At 30.9% G+C, this 5,389-nt stretch overlaps 1 pseudogene; it reads left to right on the forward strand.

Moving 5' to 3' along the window:
* Positions 1-4,167, forward strand: part of LOC106457920 — a 119,963-nt pseudogene extending 115,796 nt beyond the window's left edge.
* Positions 4,168-5,389: the final 1,222 nt, after the last annotated feature.

Below are 5,389 nucleotides of genomic sequence, written 5' to 3' on the forward strand. Positions count from 1 at the left end.
AAAATTAAACCTTATTTTCAATAAGCAATCCTGAAAAATATTTGGGGGTGCTTAACTTTTTTCCAGGTGTATACTTGTGTAAAATATATTGATAATGGATACCTAAAATTTTTCAACATCATTGTAATTAAAGTAATTACATTAAATGTTAATAAATGTGTTTCAGCATAATGACTTGCATCATGCTAATTTGTGTTATCAGCATTGTCACTTAATGATCATCTAATTGATGTAGAGATGTTTATATAGTGAAACGTAAATGCTGCACAATTGAAACAATTTATATTGGATACTTTCCATTTAAAAACATTGCAAAATTACAGTTGAGCAATTCTAAAGCTGTAAAAATATTTCCCCATTATGTATGGCACATCAGTTATTTATAAAAAATATTTCACCATTATGTATGGCACATCAGTTATTTATAAAAAATATTTCACCATTATGTATGGCACATCAGTTATTTATAAAAATATTTCACCATTATGTATGGCACATCAGTTATTTATAAAAATATTTCACCATTATGTATGGCACATCAGTTATTTATAAAAATATTCACCATTATGTATGGTGCATCAGTTATTTTTTTGTAAAGATTTGTTGACATTTGTACACAGGTTTTAGTTTGAATAATCACTTATGTTGTGATTCTCATTGAGCACTGACATTTTTAAGCTATACAAAATGGTGTAATTTACTGAAAACAATTCTATTTTTCTATTTCTAGTTAAGGTTGCAGTTCCCGAAGCTTTAGATTAACTGAATCCATCTACAGTTGCTGATGGGATGTTTTACTTCAATCAGAATAATGTAGTGAACAATCTCACTTAGTATGGTGTATTTACTGAAACCAAAAAATAACCTGGTAAATCTTGTCAATCCTTTTATCAGAAAGTCATAAGTAGCTGTGATAATACTGATTTCATGCTTTATTGCAACAGATTAGGACTTTTATTGTATCAAAATCTACATTGCAATTTATCAGAAAAATATAAAATTGTTGTCTTATGATTTAAGTTTGTAAAATTTCTACTTGTGAAACTGTTGTTGATCCTGTGATCTTTAAACAGTCATGTTTGTGGATACTGCATTGAATAGTGGGATATTTATTCAACAGATTAGATTTAAACTGTCATTAGAAAATGTTGAATGAAAAGCAGTAAGGAATTTGTATTTGTACTGAATGATTAGCATTTACTTTTTGCTCTTTTAAGATGTTTTGTTGATCAAGGTTATTTTTTTATTTATAAAAGTACTTCTTAAAATGCATATGAAGTCCCAGTTCTTAACATGCCAGCCTTGTGGATCTAGAAGTCCATTGTTCATATCCCATTACCACCAAAAATAATTATATGGATGATGGTCAAATCTCAATATTCAGTTAAAGAAAAGAAGCCCAAGAGTTGGTGGTGTGTGTTGTTGTCTAGCTGCCTTCTCTCTAATCTATCAGTTCCCAATTTGGGATGGGTAATGCAGATAACCCTTGAGTAGCTTTTCATGAATATCCAAAAACAAGAGAAACACATAGCTGTAATAAATATTAATTTCAAGATATTTTGTATGTTAATTATTTAAATTTTTATTGACATCATTATTGGATTATTGTGAAAACTTGGGTTTATAACTATGTTTGTTTAAACTTGTTATTCTTAGATGTTTATTGTATTGTTCTGGATTATTAGTTAGTTTCAGCTTACAGTCTATTGTTTCTTATACAAACACATTATTACAGTAATTAAAATAAAACATTCTTGAAATGTTATCTGAAGGTTTCAGAATATATTTACAATTCATGTGTTTGATGCTGTGCATCTGCCTCTTAAGTGCTTTAATAATGTTATTTTGAGTTGCTACAATAGGGCTTTAATTTTTTTTTAATAACAGTTTTCTGAATGTTGCTATCAAGATGCAAAAATTTTAAGTGGTGACTGATCGTTTAAGTCATTTACTTAAAAAAAAAATTAAACTTGGCAGGAATTTACTTTGAAGGAAGAGAAAGCAACATGATAGTTGCCTACTCTACCTAACTGGGGTGCTCAGGAACTCTGCACGTGAGAATACAGTGGCTATAATTGTGTGTAGAAACATTGATGGGAAGTTTTGAGAGAAAGCTGTGAAGAAGGTCAGTGAGGGTAAGATGAAGGTCTTTTCCAGTGGTGGTGATGAGCAGAGATGTTGAAACTTCCATTTGCATTGATGCTTTTTATAAACTTTATAATCTGTGATAGATTATATTAAGTATAGACCAGTCTTGTTTATTTTAGGTAATAGTGACACTATGAAAACTGAAAAATATGAAAGTGTCACTGTAAACCTTCAAATGTTCTTCAAGCAACCATGTAAGAAAATTTGAGCTTAAGATATTTTGTTAACTTTGATTCAAAGAATTTATACAAATAAAACGAATGTGTGACAATACTTTATATTATACAGTACAAGAACTTATAAGTTGTTTAGTTACACATTTATACTTCTTATCTCACAGACAAAGTATTTATCTTGTTTCACTAACACCACCCATCTAGAGAAAGGAAGAATATAGGGAGTATTTAGTTATTTGAATTCACAGTGATTTATTGTTAATTTATGAGGAATTGTATTCTCATCTGTCTAGTGATGGTAATTTATGAAGTTATGTCATGCCTGCTTTATGTATACTTTTTAAGTATTATTATACGTGATTCATTGTTTTTAAGGGAAGCTTACATTTGGATTGTTTAAACTTGTTATTCTTAGGGGTTTGTTGTATTGTTCTGGATTATTAGAGCTTTAGGATACATTTGGTGTAACCTGCAATGTTGTATGTTCCTGATTAAATAAGTACCTAGACTGTCTATAAAGAACCTTGGAACAGATGTGATAAAACATTGTAGGAAGTAAACCAATGTAAAGATAAATGTTTCAATCAGTAAATTACATTAATTACTATATGGATGTATGACAAGATTAATAGAATAATATTGTGGTGTCAATAAGAAGGACAACATAAGTAATAGTAGAATAAATTAGCAATAAGAGTGACTACATCTTGAAGGAAAATACAACTAACAGATTATCAATATGAGAAGCTAGCAAAGCTCTGGTAAGTTTTCTAGCAGTCTGAACATGGTCTAATAGACAACTTGGATCTATACCCTTAGTGTTGATAATATTTTGCTGTATTTGCCAAAAATATCTTCAAAAAGTGAATTTTACATTTATTTTTTGCTCTGCATTACTTTAGTTTGGGTAATTACCATTGTTTCTTTGTGGGGCAGGTGCTCACATTGATGGTATTTTTTGTTGTTGTTGTTTCTGGTCAGTTTACATTTATTTACATAAGGAGCTGCCTGGAATAACTATTAACTGCAGTAAAATAATGTTACTAAATAAAAATACCAATTTTTGTTTTCTTCAGTTTCAGATTGGCCCCTTAGCTTAAGAGTGATATGGCATTTGTTTAAAAACGTTATTATTTTAATTATGAAAATATTAATAAGCAAATATATTCTGATGTAAAACTGTTTACTTAAAACAGGAGTAATCTTTTATTGTGAAAACTTGGGTTTATAAAAAAGAAATAGTGTCTTTAATAGTGCAAACATAGTTATTATTTGCCTCTTGGTGCATAATTTCTTTTGGATTATTCATATATGTAATTTAGAAAAACTTGATGTTTTCTTAAAGCAGCTAGCTTTTCTGACTTTTTTTCCGAAGGTGGGGGGGGGGGGAACAAAACTTTAGTTCTAATGGAACATCTGGATACCCATGGGCAGATGTTATGGAAATAAGTTTGTTTTAAGTGTAGAGTTTAAACACAACGTTAGTTAATTTTGTAGTTAACTAACTTTAAATGTTTAGATTAGGTTGAAAATTGTGAAAAGCTTTATTAAAGACAACAACAGATGCAAGTGTTTAACAGTTTACAGTTAAATACTTGTGTTCAGTGTTATTATTAGACTTTTGAAAAGATAAATAAAAAACAAACATTCTTGAGTTGCTTGTGTATTATATTTATTCTGTTGGCTATTTCAGACAAGTCCGAGTAAAAACAACAACAAATTACTATCACACGGACAAGAAGTGGGTTCATGTTTCAAGCGACTGTGTCATTTTATTCAGAAGGCTGATAATAATAATAATTGTTAAATGACTATGCACAAATAAAAAAATGTTTTAAACTTAGACATTTTGATTGATTTTAGTATACTAATTGAAGTTTGCTAGAAGCTGAGTAAATAGTTTAAGTTTTCTTACAGTTTTTAGGCTGTAAAATTGTATTAAGCCGTAGTAAGTTAGACCCACTTACTTATTTTACATAAATTTGTGCTTGTCAGCAGTCGAGGTGATATTAGTTTTTGTATCACCCACACCGTTGGCTGAGATGCAGCTTCAAATTCACCGATTCCCTACCACGCTTCACCACATATGTACATTGACTACATCTTTCTCCCCACAATCGAACAAACGATCGTTATTGAACAACTCAACTTTTATTTCTCTATAAAGAATACACGTCTCCAGCCTTTCCCATTCTAGTGTTTGTGGTACAATGCCCATTTAAACCTATTTGTTTGGTTACCTCTTTTTCAGCAGTGGTGTTGGAACTCGTTCATTGAGACGTCATCGTGCCAACGAGTATATTAATGTTCTCGAGGTGACATTCACACCTATATTTACAGCAACATTACTGGCCAGATCTGTATTCGACGTCATCTGTCTCGTAAAGAACATACCCCGAGATATTTAAAATCACATTTGAAGAGTTTGTTTTCTTCCTCGATCTCTTCTATTATTAACAGTACCACTTTCACGTACCCTATTCAGTCTAGCTACAGTTCCTACTGAAACGTTGAGTTTTGTCACAATTTATCGCATGATGTATCTATCCTTGCCCTACCATAACTTTGACTTATACATTGTACACGTGTGTCATGCGGTCTTTCATTCATGGGAGCCGTGATTGGATTTACGCTACTACTACTGAGCATAGTATGATTTTCTCTACTATTATATTTCTCATACTGTTGTGGCACGCTTTATGATTGGTCGGATGACAAACTATAGTGTAAACTATCAGCATGTGACTGTATTTCAGTGCAGTTCATTTTCACGCAATAAAAGGAGTAGTATTCGCCTTTTATACCCTTTTCCCTCGTCTTTCCACAAGTATTTCAAATACTACATATATAGTTTACGATATCAAAATATATAAATATATCCAAGATATCAAAAATTTAAAAACCTTTTCAGCGCTTCACGTTTTCAAGATATTTCCTTAAAAGACATAATACCTTAATTGAACAGTACTTTTCTCAGCCTTGCACCTGCTTTTCTCTAAAGTTACTGAAATGTAAAAACGGTTGATGCACTCGTGTTTGCAACTACTTGCAACGTATTGTACCTT

Source organism: Limulus polyphemus, unplaced genomic scaffold (assembly GCF_000517525.1).
Source record: "Limulus polyphemus unplaced genomic scaffold, Limulus_polyphemus-2.1.2 Scaffold392, whole genome shotgun sequence".
NCBI classification, from domain to species: domain Eukaryota; kingdom Metazoa; phylum Arthropoda; class Merostomata; order Xiphosura; family Limulidae; genus Limulus; species Limulus polyphemus.